This window comes from Somniosus microcephalus, chromosome 7, assembly GCF_052327205.1.
Source record: "Somniosus microcephalus isolate GS21.2 chromosome 7, FLI_Smic_1.0, whole genome shotgun sequence".
Classification (NCBI taxonomy): Eukaryota; Metazoa; Chordata; class Chondrichthyes; order Squaliformes; family Somniosidae; genus Somniosus; species Somniosus microcephalus.
Window position 1 is genome coordinate 70,485,935 of NC_140993.1, and position 15,529 is coordinate 70,501,463.

The window sequence follows — 15,529 nt, forward strand, 5'->3', positions numbered from 1 at the left end:
GTAATTGTAAATATGTTATTTAATTATTAATCGAATGTTATGTACTGTTTAGCTAAAAGGGGAGGAATTGTAGTGTATGTACTTTGCAGAAGGAACTATATTCTGCAGCCCCTGTATACTGCAGTACCAGTAGTGACCACCCCTGTATATAAGCCTGTGTAGTAACTTTGCATAGTTAGTTCCAGGTTGTCTCCACTCAGTAAAGACCTGTTATAACCAACTCCTGCAGTCCGTGTCTCAATTACACACGGACATAATATTCTCCTACTGTAGAGAGCCTCTGTGACCTCCCGGATGCAGCGATGGATGGCAAACTGTGAGATGTTCACTATATCTCCTGTTGCAGACTGGAAGGAACCGCTGGCGAAGAAATTGAGGGAGATGGTGACCTTGACTGCCACTGAGAGAGCCGTGGTCGACCTGATCTGAGGCTCGAGGTCTGGCTGCAGGAGGTGGCAGAGTTCGGTGAGCACTTCCTTGTTGAAGCGGAGCCTTCTAATGCGCTGCTCCTTGTTTAATTAGAGGTCGGAGAAGTGCTCTTTGAATAAACTTGGAGGGTAAGGCCTCCTGTTGAGAGCCCTGATGGCCCTCCTCCTCCCTCTGGCCACATCTTGCAATCTTTCTCGCTGCCTCCACTCCCTCCACAGTAAATCCTGGAGGGCGAGGTCGACTGCCAGTATAGCCCCCATTAATGTAACAATGTGTAACACTTTGGAATTTTGTCAGAATAAATGTAACAAACTTTTAGCAGCCACAACATTCCTGCTACTAAAGAACCTTCAAATTACTGAATTAAACTCTTGCACAATCGCAAACTGACAAGGAAGCAGTGAAACAGCACTAACCTGACAGCTGCACCTGGTCCCTTTAAATATCGCCCCTGGAGCCGCCAGCCGCCTGCTTCACGCCTCCTCTTCCTGTCGTTGTCGGGACAAGGCGCTAAGGCAGGGGGTGATAATCAATTTGGCAGATTGGGCACTGAGTGAGCGTTGTACACTCAATGACGTCATGATCTGCCTGGCGCTGAAGCCCAGGCGCTAACTGTTAGCGGCGGCACTAAGGGGGGCTGGATTCGCCTCGCCTCGGTGCTACTTCATTAGCACCCCGTTAGCGCCCCTGCCAACTGAGTTTCTCCCCCTTAATGTCTAAGCAAGAACATATACAGAGATTTGAACCCGTTATAAAAACTTTTGAGATTACAGCTTTATTTCTGAAACTTTCGCTAATACTACATATTTAAAATGAAAGAAAAGGTGTCAAAATACTGTAAAGTCTGTGGGTTGTGCAGTTAATAACGACACAGACTTCAGGAGTAACAAACAAACAGGACTTTACTATTCGAAGGTCAGGGCGAATCTGCCCTATAAATCATGCCACAGCACTTATATACTGGTGTGGTCACCGTCGGTATTACCGTATACAGAAGCCAAACAAGTAGTGCCACACCTAAAATAGTTCTCTTAAAGGTGAACGGTTACATACAATAGTCTCTTAAAGGTAGACGGTTACATACACTACAATCCTCCCTTTTTAGCTTACAACATACGTATTCCCCATTAAACATAACATATATTCAACTTCATGTAAAACAATTTACAGATATAGTCTCTGCGGAAAACAGTTCACAGGTTCAGTCTCTGTGGGAACAGTTCACAGATTCAGTCTCTGGTCTTGACTCGGTCTGAACAACATCTCTGTGGTGTAGCCGGTTCACATTGCTAGCGTGACTCATCCAATAGTCTTTCCCTTGACGTAACAGCTTGAACTTCCGTCCTGCTGAACCAGCAGTGCTGACTTTTACAAACAGCTGGACTGCCTTCGTAATTTTTCCCTACTTTCCCATTAGAAGTAATAATGATTTTGATGGTTATCATCTTCGGCTTCGTCTTTTCCTTTTTTGCTTCTTGGAGACTCTCGGGGCTCCCTTATCAGCTGCCAGCTGTAGCGCCACCATCTCCCTATGTTGTTTAGACTTTAAGTGCTTCATCCTGATTTCTGCACTTTGGGAGTTTTCATCACAAGCTGGGCAGACCAAGTCCTCGTAATATTCCGTGTCACTCAACAGGTCATGGTAATATTCGGTGTCGTCCTGAGCTAGTCTAGCGAGAGGGCCTGCTACTTCTTCCTTACCCAACTGGACGTTAGCCGACTGTTGTTCCCTCCCTAGACATCTTTCCTGAAGAGACTTCTTTATGCGTTCATATTCATCCCACTCTTCCTGGGTTTCCTGCAAATCCTTCACTAATGACTTCAATACTTCCCCTTCCATCGGAGATTGATTGATCGGGCTATTCAATCCTTCTACTGGAGCATCTGTTTCAACAGTCTGTTGTTCCCATTGACGTGATTCAGCGTACTTTTGGCATCCCAGTAAAATCCGTGTTGCACCCTCAGCTATATCCGTAACTTTTGAGAGCTCCGAACTCCTTCCCTCTGAAGATTGAAGCTCGTGTTCAGATTGTTCCCATTGCAGAGTCTTGTCCCTCAACATATGAAGGAGTTGGCTGACCGTTAACTCTTCCGCGGGAACACTGTGAATCAGAGTCTTCTCCATTTCATCCACCTTTTCCTCCAATGCTTTCACCTTCTTTTCCTCTTGGACTTTGGCTTTCAGCGCTCGGAGAAGTTGTGCCATGATGCTATCTAGCTCTTGTGCCATGATGCTCTCTAGCTCATGTCTTACAGTCTCTGTGTTTCTTACAGTTTCCTTTTCTTCCGCTGAAAGGATTCCCAGTTGAATCTGTTCTTCAAGTTGTTGAACCTCGGTCATTGCCGCCTTATATTTGTCTTGGGTTTCCTTCAATAATTTTCTGAGTTCTTGGACATCTTGCCTTTCATGTTCTGCCATGTCTTTCACCTCTAATTTCTCCTCTATGGATGGAACTTCTACCGATGAGTCTGTCTTGGCCTTGAGCTCATCAAGAATTTCCTGCAGCCTTTGGACTTCTTGCTCATGTTCAACCTTTAGTTGCTCATATGCTTCTACTGAAACTAGCTTTTCGGAGGTTGCCGAGTTAACCCCCTCCAGAATTGTAGCCTGGGCCTGTTCATACTGTTCTTTCAACTTCTCACACTCTGCTTGTAAGGAGTCGTAGAGAAGAACTGGAATAAAATCCTGGCTTCCTGAAGATTCCTCTTCATTTGCTTCTTTCGCAATTTTCTGTTGGAGTTCAGCCAAGGCTGCTATGCTATCTGCCTCTCGAAGTCTCATTGCCATCAAATCTTCTTTATTCTTGCAGTCTATCTCAGCCATTTTCCCTTTACTTTCATTTAACTGAGTGAGTAGTCCCTTATTCTGGGCTGAGAGATATTGCACCTTCTCCTGTAGACCATTGCACTCCTTCTCTGCTCGACATAGCTGGTTACTGCTGATTTGGTTCTGTGTTTCAAGTTCCAACATCCTTTGCTTAGCTTCTTTCAGTTTCGCCCCTATAAGCTCCTCTTGCAACATGGCCACATTATTCTCATCAGGTAAAGAAGCGTTTCTCTTTTCTATGTCCAAGATTTTTTTTTTGCATCTCTTTAAGTGCACACTGCGATTCAGCTTCTCTTAACCTTGCCTGCACTAGCTCCGTCTCCAATTGCAGAACAAAATCCTCAGTGTAGCGTGGTTTGCCTTTATGCTGTATCTCTAGATCATGCAAATATTCTAACTCCTGAACATCATAAGGGAGATGTGATCGGTAATTGGTCACGATGGCTCTATGGTCGCTCTCTGCTTGAGCTAGCTGCTTCTGTTGTCTTTCCAGATTCTCCCATTCGGTGTCATAGAACTTTTTCATTGTTTTCATCTCTTGTACGAGACAGTAACTCAATTGTTCTAATTGTTGTCGTTGTTCGGTGGAGTTCTGTTCTGAAACTTTGTTCTTCTCTGGAGCATAAGCCTTTATGCATGCCTTCGTTTTTCCAACCTTCGTCGGCAAGTCCATTTCAGCCTTGTCTTTCATATTTGGGTTGGTCTTATCGTCATCCGTTTCAGAATCTGAGCTGCTTGTCTGCACCGAGTCCTCACTCGTTATGGCTTTTAGATAGTGCCATTCCATGTCTATTTTCTTGATCCACTCCCGTCCTAGAAGTGGTGGTCCTCCCTCATGTAGTACGTATAAGTTCATTCTTGGGTGTTCTTTACCCCTATCTCTCACTTTGACTCTTATCTTTCCCATGGGGTATACTTTATGCCCCGTGTATGTCTGCAATACGAACTTGGTATCTCTTAAGGGTATATGTGAGAATAGCCGGTGGTAATCCCTTCGATTTATAACTGATAGAGCTGATCCAGTGTCCAACTCCATTTTCACTTGGATTCCAGCTATTTTCAGCATGACCCAGATAGTTTGTAGGTCAGCTTCCTTACTCACATTGTGAATTCTCAGACTACCCAGCTCCTGGCCGTTTGGGTCTGAGTCTGAATTCTGTTCGTCTGGACTCTTCTCAGCCACCTTGTGTACCTTGTTGTACCTTTCCTGTGATGGCTTCCTTTGGTTGTTGGTCCTTTGGTTGTTGGTCTTCTTCCCTGACCGGCATACCTTAGCTATGTGACCCAGTTTGCCACATTTCCCACATTCCTGGTTCTTAAACCAGCATTGGTTCTGGTCGTGTGTTGTCTTCCCACAACGATAGCATTTTGTTGTTGTCGAGGTAATTTGATCCACACTTAGTGCTGCTGTCTTTAGCTGCATTTCCGCAGTTCCCTTCGCTGCGGCTTCGTGCGATGCTGCAATAAGGACAGCCCTGTCAAGTGTAAGGTCGTTCTCTTCGAGTAGTCGCTTTTGCGTTCCTTCCTTTGCCAACCCGCACACGAACTTGTCTCGCAATGCCTCTGTCAGATTCCCTCCAAACTGGCAGTATTTCGCTAGTCTACGCAGTTCGACCAAGTATTCTGCGTTGCTTTCGTCTTTCCGTTGCGTTCTCGCATAGAATTTGAATCGTTCAGCCAACATCAACGGTGTAGGGTTCAAGTGGTCCTTCAGGACAGCCACAATATCATCGAAAGTCTGATCCGTCGGTTTAGCTGGTGCTAGTAGATGCTTCAAGAGCCCGTACGTCTTTGCGCCCATCGAGTTCAGCAAGGTTATAGCTTTGTCATCTTCTTCTATTTTATTGGCCTCACAATAGATCTCAATGCGTTCCACGTACGTGGCCCAGTCTTCTACCTCGGAATTAAAATCGTTGATATTACCACGCTTAGGCATCTTCCTCTCTTTGGGAACAACACAAGTATTTCTTTAAATTATTATTTCTTTTTTTTTCTAAGATGGCGGCTTTTCCCACGAAAATGGCGGTTTCCCGCTCTTTCCTTCTCTCCCCGCCCCTTCAATGGCGGTTTCCCGCGTCTGTCGTCTTCTCCGCCTAATGGCGGCTTCCCGCGTTTGTCGTCTTCTCCGCCTAATGGCGGCTTCCCGCGTTTCTTCCCTGGTGGGAGGGGTACGCTTTCCCCACAGCGGACAGGTTCAGCCGCTGGGCTGGCTCTCGCACAGTTCCCCTTACTCGGCTCTGTCTCTCTCTCCCGCTCGCACGGCTCTACCGGCTCTGGGTACACCCCGTTGACGGAGAACAGTTCAGCCGCTGGACTGGCTCTCGCGCAGTCTCTCTCCCCTTGCTCGGCTCTGTCTCTCTCTCTCCCGCCCGCTCAGCTCTACCGGCGCTGGATACTCCCGTTGGCGGAGAACAGTTCAGCCGCTGGACTGGCTCTCGCGCAGTCTCCCTTGGTCGGCTCTGTTTCTCCCGCACGCTCGGTTCCCATTCGCCTCCCAGCCCTCTCGCAGTCCGGTGCTTCCCTCCCCGGCTGCGGCTGAGTTTCTCTCTTCCCGCGCCTACGCTCCCGGTCTCAGCGCTTCGTGGCTTCGGTCGCTGCCCGGCTTTCCCGCCGATCGCGGTCTGGCTGTCTCACGACGCCGTTGGACCCGACTTTCCGTCCGGCTCCTTTCCCCCTCGACCATGGTCGAGTGCACAGCCCATATCCTCCGGATATTCTTTACACTTTCCCTTACTCACAGTCTCCGTGGCCGCCTTGCTTTCTGCTGATCGGCTCACTCCGCACCGTGGCAGAAGGGACAGTCAGTGCCTGTTGCTGATGGAAGCTTTTGTTGCTAAAGTCTTCCTCCTTTCTATTGCTGCAGCCTCGTGCTTTCTCCCAGCAGAACGACGAGGGCGGTTGCCTCTCTTCGACGCTCTTTAGTTGCTTTGGTAGTCTTGCCGCAGGGTACGATTGGACTCGTCGCCACTGTAAAGTCTGTGGGTTGTGCAGTTAATAACGACACAGACTTCAGGAGTAACAAACAAACAGGACTTTACTATTCGAAGGTCAGGGCGAATCTGCCCTATAAATCATGCCACAGCACTTATATACTGGTGTGGTCACCGTCGGTATTACCGTATACAGAAGCCAAACAAGTAGTGCCACACCTAAAATAGTTCTCTTAAAGGTGAACGGTTACATACAATAGTCTCTTAAAGGTAGACGGTTACATACACTACAAATACAAGTTCGCCCAGGGCGCTATTTTCCCTAAGGCTGGCCCTGCTTGCTTAAAACCTGTTACATCTCTAACTTTTTCCAGTTCTGATGAAAGGCCATCGACCTGAAACATTAACTTTGTTTCTCTCTCTACAGATACTGCCTGACCTGCTGAGTACTTGCAGCATTTTCTGTTTTTATTTGGCTTCTTACTGTTTGCCACAGTACATTCAGGCTTAAATGTAGGTTTACCCACAGAAAATAGGCACGGTATCAGGCCTTGATTGTTTGCTGTATTCTGAGGAGCGCTAGTGACGCCTGTAACTACTATAAATCTACAGTCTATCGTTTCCACTGTATGCACTTACTGTTTAATATATCTGTTTAACAAGTGACTATTCTATTGCCTTTCAAAGGCAAGGAAGATCACAAAGGGAAAGTGATACAACCAGTAACCCAAAATACAGTGGCGAGGGTTTTCTGTTTGACCCCTGAGTGCACTATAAGTTACCTAGGCATTGGACAGGTAAAGGCATACTCCAGCTTGGAGGGAGTGACAGGTCACCCACAGCACTGGTCTGAGCCTCTGAATCTGAGAACCAAAATCTCTCGAGTAAAAACGTAACACTTGGCTTTTGAAAGCCTATAGATTGTAGTAGGAAAGGAGGACTGAGGGAAGTGAAGAGTTTCACAGCTTTGAGGACCTGGGAAAGAATGAGTCGGAGTTGATACAGGGAGCCCAAAGGGTAAATTCAGCAATCAGATGTTCCCAACAGGAGCCACACTAGATGGGAGCACGGGTTGGATAACTTTGTAGCCCTATCTCTCACCCGTGCCCGTGTAGCTCCCACTGAAATTTTCCTTTGATTTCAACACAGGATATAAAGAAAAGGATGGTGTATTTGGAGCTTTGCAGGAATAAAAGAGTTCAGAGAAACACTGAGCTTAGTGGTGTCAATAAAATCAAGAAATACGAGGAACCCGGAGGAATCTGTTGGTGCTTGAGTTCTGAATGCTTTACTTTCCATCTATTCGGTACTTCGGACAAGACAGAACCTGTTCGCACAGTAAGTTCCAGAATATTCTACTTAAAATAAAAGGTCATTTACTGTGGGGGTGGGGGAGTAACCACTGTTGTCGTCAATCTCAATGTCTTTGAGAGGACAAATGCCAGGTGCCTCCCAGGGGAAAGTCCAGAATTGGATTGAGGATGTGGAACAAGCTATTTAAATAGCTTTCATCAGGCATGTCACAGACACCAAGGGAGGGGAAGGAGAGAGGGGGGGCATTTTGTGCCAACATTTTGAAGATTCCAGCTAGCTTTGGATGACTTTGGTGTGACATCACATTGAGCTGAAATAAACTTAACACATTTGAGGTCTCTGGCTCAGTCCTGCTGTGAGGCATTAACCATTGCAGGGCTGGCTAGTTCAACCATTTGAATTGTGTTTCTCATCTTAAAAGATATACCAGGACATGCATAATAGGATGCAATGTTCTGAATATTCTGTACAGTTATGAACACTTTAGCCTTCGAAAAGACATTCCTGCATTGGAGAGGGTTCAGAGACAGGATGATGCCAGGATTCAGTGCTCTAAGTTGTAAGGAGAGACTCACAGAACTGAACTGGTTTTAGAGAGTAGCTGGATGATAATGGATGATCCTGGTTATTTTGGTGTCTGAGAAGAATGTAAATGCAAGTAAGTTATTTAACAGGGCCTCTGAACACAAGAGGACAGGGTCCAAAATTAACAGGCACTAAATGAAACATGAAAATTAGAAGGCATTATTTTTACCTCCACAGGACAAGAAATAAATGGAATAGACTCAGATAAAGCAGTTATTGCCATGTTGATTAACAACTTCAATAATAGATTTGGATGGATATCTAATTAGGAATTGGGATTTATGGCTATAATGAAAAGCACAGAGGTGACGCAATACCGCTTGGAACACGTGGATCGGTGTCAAATTTTGTTTGATTACACTCCTGTGAAGCACCTTGGGAGGTTTTTACTACGTTAAAGTCGCTATATAAATGCAAGTTTTTGTTGTTGCTGCTGAGAGCATGGAAATGTCATGTCAAAGGTGAGAACTTGTCTGAGATGAATAATGTAGGAGGCATTCTGGAGTTTTGCTTGATTTACCTCTGGCGACTGGGAGAAGTTTCACAGAATCTTTCCTAAGGAGAAAAAGTATGTTGGGGTACAGTCCAGATCACCTTTGGAAGGAGGCTTGATGAGCTGAGTGGCCATTTCTCATTCCTTGCTTTATTATCTTCAGGTAGAATCCCTGATCCAATTAAGTTTCACATAAAATCCCAGTCCAGTTCTACAGTTATCCAGATTTGAGAGCCCACCCACTGAATTTGGTCAGTGCACTGGCTAATTCCTACCTAGAGACTTTTACCCATTGAAAAAATAGGATCGACAAGCACCAAATGCGTCTGTTCAGTTTGTTGATCTCCAAGTTGTCTCTCCTGTTCTCCTGAGGGTGCTGCCTTGTGCTGGGTTATGATTCTATGGGCCCTGGCAATTCTCTGATACCTTTTCTAAGTGGCCATTCTCCATGTGTGGGCCTAGACAGCCTTGGCAGGCTATTCAACCATGGAAGGCATTAGAGCTGACTCTGTTTCTGGCCTTTCCTGTAATCTACACACATATTTTCCAGCAAGAGTCACTACTAGATAGTGATCAGGAGTGGGAACCTTGGCTGAATCTTCACCTCCCTAGCCCAGGAATATTGGATTCAAGTATAGAGCTGACTCCATGGAGGTCAGTTAACTCCGTACAGAGATTAGACTTTCTGGTCTGTGCAGATCAGCACATTTGCCTCTCAGCTATCAAGGGAGCCCTTTAACCAACAGTTTTTACTTTCTAAGTTGATGCTGCAAAGCAGCGCTGACTGCCCCTCTGTGGTTGAATATCTGGCCAACATAATAAAAATAACACTTGCAATAATCACATCAGAGGATCTTTTCACATTTCAGAATTTCAGACTATTCTACTACAGGATTACCTTGGTATAATACATGTTAAAAATGCTATTATTGAATTAAATGTAGCTCTCGGGTGATTAAATATCATAGGACAGTGTGGTTGATAGTGGGGAAGAAAGCTGTAAACTGCAGAAATATATCAATGGACTGGTCAGGTGGGCAAATGGAATTCAATCCAGAGAAGTGTGAGGTAATGCATTCGGGGAGGGCTAACAAGGCAAAGGAATACACAATAAATGGTAGGATACTGAGAAGTGTAGAGTAACAGAGGCACTTTGGAGTGCATGTCCACAGATCCCTGAAGGCAGCAGGACAGGTAGATAATGTGGTTAAGAAGGTATACGGGATACTTTCTTTGTTAGCCGAGTCACAGAATATTGTTAGATCCGTGTATCTTAATGTTGTGTCCTTCAATAATCAGACAAAAGACTGCAGGGAACGATCAACAGGTGTTTACTGAATGAGGGTTACTCTAGAACTAACTGTACAGATCACTACTCAGGGTTTATATACAGGTGTGGTCACTGCCGGTACTACAGTATACAGGAGCTGTAAAAAGTAGTTCTCCCCTTAAAGGTACATACATTACAAATATAAAAGCAGGGAGGTTATGCTAGAACTGTATAAAACACTAGTTAGGCCACAGCAAGAGTATGGGAGAATAGCCGCTTGTAGTCCCTTCGGTTTATGACTGTTAGGGCTGATCCTGTGTCCAATTCCATTTTCACTTGGACTCCGGCTATCTTGAGCGTGACCCAGGTAGTTTGGTGATCCTCCATTTGGATCACATTATGTAGTTTCAGACAACCCAGCTCCTTGCTTCCGGAGTCTGTATCACTTTTCTGTTCGTCTGAACTACTCTCCGTCACCTTATGTACTTTCTTGTACTTCTCCTGTGGAGATTTCTTGCTGCTGGTTTTCTTTCCCGACCTGCAGACTCTTGCTATGTGTCCTACTTTTCCACACTGTCTGCACACTTTGTCCTTGAACCAGCAATCATTATGGTCGTGTGTTGTTCTGCCGCAGCGATAGCACTTCACTCTTCCGTATGACATTTCATTTGTGCCATATTCTTGCGGTCTCCGTTATATCTCTGCAGTGCCCCGTGCGGCTGCTTCATGTGATACTGCAATGCTGAAAGCCTTGTCCAGCGTAAGATCCTTTTCTGATAGAAGCCGTTTCTGGGTTCCTTCACTTTGAAGCCCACACACAAACTTGTCCCTTAAAGTATCTGCTAGTCCCGTTCCAAACTGGCAGTGTTTCGATAGCTTGCGCAGTTCCGTTAAATACTCAGCATTACTTTCATCTTTATGCTGGTTCCTTTTGTGAAACTTAAATCTTTCTGCTATCAGCAGCGGTGTGGGGTTTAAGTGGTCCTGTAGGATTGACACTATGTTTTCAAAATCCTTTTCTACTGGCTTCTCTGGGGTTACTAGGTTTCGTAGTAAGCCATACGTTTTTGCACCCATTGAATTCAACAATACCAGCGCTTTCTTGTCATCTGGCACTTCATTCGCCTTGCAGCATACTTCTATGCGTTCGACATATGTCGTCCAATCTTCGACTTCATTGTCGAACGCTGTGATACTGCCACTCTTCGGCATTTTTGGGTGTGGTTAGACTGGCTTAAAATGGCGTCTCCCGCGCTTTCCTTTCTTCCCTGCTGTGGCTTAAAATGGCGTCTCCCGCGCTGCTGCCAACGCCACTCTCAGCGGTCCTCGTGGCAAATGGCGACGCCCTGTGGGTTTCGTGCGCTGCTCCTGCGCTGCTGCCAATGCCGCTCTCTGTGGTCCTCGTGGCAATGGCAGCGCCTCGCGTTTTCCTGCGCGCCTCTCTCCCCCATTGACGCTGCTCGGCCCTTGAACACCGGCTGCGCTCTGCTCTCTCTCGCCTCTCTCCCCCGTTGACACTGCTCGGCCCTTGAACACCGGCTGCGCTCTGCTCTCTCTCATATCTCTCCCCGTTGACACCGCTTGGTCCTGAACACCGGCTGCGCCCTGTGCGCTCTGCCCTCTTTCTCTCCCCCCGTCGACGCTGCTCGGCCTTTTTCTGTGCCGCTCGGTCGGGCTCTAGCCGCCGCTATCCAGGAAGGGTCTGCGCAGTACCTGTTGCCAGCCCGTTTTGCTGGACCACCGTGACTGGAAAGCCAAGCCTGGCTCTCGACAGCCTCCCCTGCGATACTCAAATCTCCGCTGGATGACTGGGCGGTTGCCCGTGGTTGATGCCCGTGCTTCTGGACTCGACCTCCTTCCACTGTTCTCCAGGAGCGAATCCCTGGGAGGTGATGCAGAGTTGCAGGTAGGTGCGAATCTGCGTTAGATCCGTGTATCTTAATGTTGTGTCCTTCAATAATCAGACAAAAGACTGCAGGGAACGATCAACAGGTGTTTACTGAATGAGGGTTACTCTAGAACTAAGTGTACAGATCACTACTCAGGGTTTATATACAGGTGTGGTCACTGCCGGTACTACAGTATACAGGAGCTGTAAAAAGTAGTTCTCCCCTTAAAGGTACATACATTACAAATATAAAAGCAGAGAGGTTATGCTAGAACTGTATAAAACACTAGTTAGGCCACAGCAAGAGTACTGCATACAGTTCTCATCACCACATTACAGGAAGGATGTGATTGCACTCGAGAGGGTGCAGAGGAGATTTACAAGGATGTTGCCAAGACTGGAGAATTATAGCTATGAGGAAAGATTGGATAGGCTGGGGTTGTTTTCTTTGGAACAGACGAGGCTGAGGGGAGATTTCATTGAGGTGTATAAAATTATGAGGAGCCTAGATAGAGTGGATAGAAAGGACTTAGCAGAGAGGCCAATAACGTAAGAAATAGGAGCAGGAGTAGGCCATACGGCCCCTCGAGCCTATTCCGCCATTTAATGAGATCATGGCTGATCATCCAAATTCAGTACCCAGTCCCTGCTTTCTCCCCATATCCCTTGATCCTTTTAGCCTTAAGAAATATATCTAACTCCTTCTTGAATACATTTAATGAATTGGCCTCAACTGCCTTCTGTGGTAGAGAATTCCATAGGTTCACCACTCTCTGGGTGAAGAAATTCCTCCTCATCTCAGTCCTAAATGGCTTATTCCTTATCTTTAGACTGTGATCCCTGGTTCTGGACTCCCTCGCCATCGGGATCACCCTTCCTGCATCTAGTCTGTCTAGTCCTGTTAGAATTTTATAAGTTTCAATGAGATCCCCTCTCACTCTTCTAAACTCTAGCGAATATAAGCCTAATCGACCCAATCTCTCCTCATACGTCATTCCTGCCATCCCAGGTATCAGTCTGGTGAATCTTCGCTGCACTCTCTCCATGGCAAGAACATCCTTCCTCAGATAAGGTGACCAAAACTGCGCACAATACTCAAGGTGTGGTCTCACCAAGGCCCTGTACAACTGCAGCAAGACATCCTTGCTCCTGTACTCGAATCCTCTCGCTATGAAGGCCAACATACCATTTGCCTTCTTAACTGCCTGCTGCACCTGCATGCTTGCCTTCAGCGACTGGTGCACAAGGACACCCAGGTCTCGTTGCATTTCCCCTTTTCCCAATCTATTGCCGTTCAGATAATAATCTGTCTTCCTGTTTTTGCCACCAAAGTGGATAACTTCGCATTTATCCACATTATACGGCATTTGCCATGCATCTGCCCAATCACCCAACCTGTCTAAATCATACTGGAGTTTCTCTGCATCCTCCACACAGCACACATGCCCACCCAGCTTTGTGTCGTCTGCAAACTTGGAGATATTGGCCTAGAAATTGGGGTGAGGCGCCAAACTGGCGCCAAGTTCGCCTGGGCGCAGATTTTTGCGCAGCATTCGGAGCAGTAGCGATCGTCAGATATTCAGCCTCAGTGCCCCTAGAGGGAGACGGGGTGCGGCTCGAGGCGCTCCGCGTCCCTCTTAGGGCGCTGAAAGTGAATTTCGCAGCGCAACGTGCCGCAGCGCCACACGCTGCGGCACGGCACGCTGCGGTACTGCAGGCCTTCCTCCCATTGTTAAGGGGGAGGGGCCTGCAGCAGCGCGAACCCCAATCGCGAGTGCCGGCAAAAGAGCCCGGCACCGTGGAGAAGTGCCGGGCTCTCGGGAAACAGCCGGCAATGCCGCGGGGGGGGGGGGGGGGAATCTGGAGGCCGGGGACAGAGGTGCTGGCAGGCGGCCGCCGAAAAAACCGGCCGCCCCGCACCTCCACCTTAACTTGCGCCTCTGCCGGCGCAGTAAGGCCCTGTGAACCGGGCGCGGGTAGCAAACGGCGCAACAGCGGTGTTCGCTACCAGATATCGCGATCGGGGCGCGAATGGGGCGCTGCGCACACCGATGACGTCATCGGTGGCGGCGCAGCGCAACAGGCTAACACCACCATTAGCGCCCCTGCTGAATATCGCGGGAGGCGCAGCCAGTGGCGCTACAGCCACTGGCTGCCTCTTTAGGCGCTAACAGGTGGCGCTACTCACCCAATTTCTCCCCCATTACATCTAGTTCCCTCATCTAGATCATTTATATATATTGTGAACAGCTGGGGTCCTAGCACCGGTCCCTGCGGTACCCCACTAGTCACTGCCTGCCACTCGGAAAAAGACCCGTTTATTCCAACTCTTTGCTTCCTGTCTGCCAACCAGTTCTCTATCCAAGACAGTACCTTACCCCCAATCCCATGTGCTTTAACTTTACACGCTAATCTCTTATGCGGGACCTTATCGAAAGCCTTCTGAAGTGCCGTAACCTAGAAAACTACAGACCAAGAGCTGGAAGATGGGATTAGGCTGGATAGCTCTTTTTGGCCAGCACAGAAATGATGGGCTGAAGGGCTTCCTTCTGTGCTGTAAACTTCTAATATTCAATGATTCTATGACAGCAGGGCTGGCAGATAAGTATTAGATTTCATACGGAACGTCTGCCCTGTTTCCTGGAGACAATGAAGGATAATTTGATATTGCAGCAACTGTTCACACTCATTGCTGCTCCGACAATCCTATTCATATTCCTCTAGGGCATAAAAACCCAAAAGGAAAAGTGATCCAACCATGGCTAACAAAAGAAATTCAAGCTAGTATTAAGTCAAAGGAGGAAGCTTATAAAGTTGCCAGAAAGAGCATTCAGCCTGAGGATTGGGATCTTTTTAGAAATCAGCAAAGGGGGACCAAAAAAAAATTGATAAAGAAAGGGAACATGGAATATGAGCACAAACTAGCGAAAAATATAAAAACGGATTGTAAAAGCTTCTATAAGTACGTGAAAAGGAAAAGACTGGGGAAGGTCTTTTACAGTCAGAGACGGGAGAATTTATAATGGGGGAATGAGGAAATGGCAGAGAAATTAAATAAATACTTTGGGCTGGATTTTCCTAAGCCCCTGGAGTCAGGTTGGAGGCATGCGGGCGATAAAAATCGGAGATCCGGTGGTCCCGACCCATCCCGCCTCCAACCCGCCTCCATGTCAATTTCATAGGAGTCGGGTTTCCGACAAGTGCTGGAACCCGACTCCCAGAGGCGGGAAGGGATTAAAGGCAATTAAACTGCCTGTTAACAGGTAGTTAACAGGTAGTTTTTTGCCTATTCGCGATTTTTATTGCTGGTTTGTGGGCTTCCCGACAGCTCCAAACCACGAAAAGTTTTCGAGGCGGGACGTGGGTCTGAGGTCTTGGAGGGGTCGAGATGCCCAGTGTTCAGGTGAGTGAGGGGTGCAGGAGTGCAAAGGTAAGTGTTTTGCAAGTGTTTAAAGTGTTTAAATAAGTTTAACTTACTTTTACTTACCTTTACAGGAGTCCTGCATTCCGGTGTCGGGAGTCGGCTGCAAGAACCACAGAAGCTCCGATTTTTAAAAAAAAATCAGCTTCTTGGTTTCTGCAGCAAAATGATTTTAAAGTTATCCTGAGAAAGGACTGAGGCTGAATTAGCAGTTTTTCAGTGCTTGACAGCTTCAAACAGCTGTTAAACACTGATATTTCATCTGCCAAAAGCTTTTGACAGATGAAATGTCAATCTCTGACGTCACCTGTTGCCGGGTGGCCCTTAATTGGCCTGCTGAGCCCACAGGGTGGGCTCAAAAAGGTCAATCAG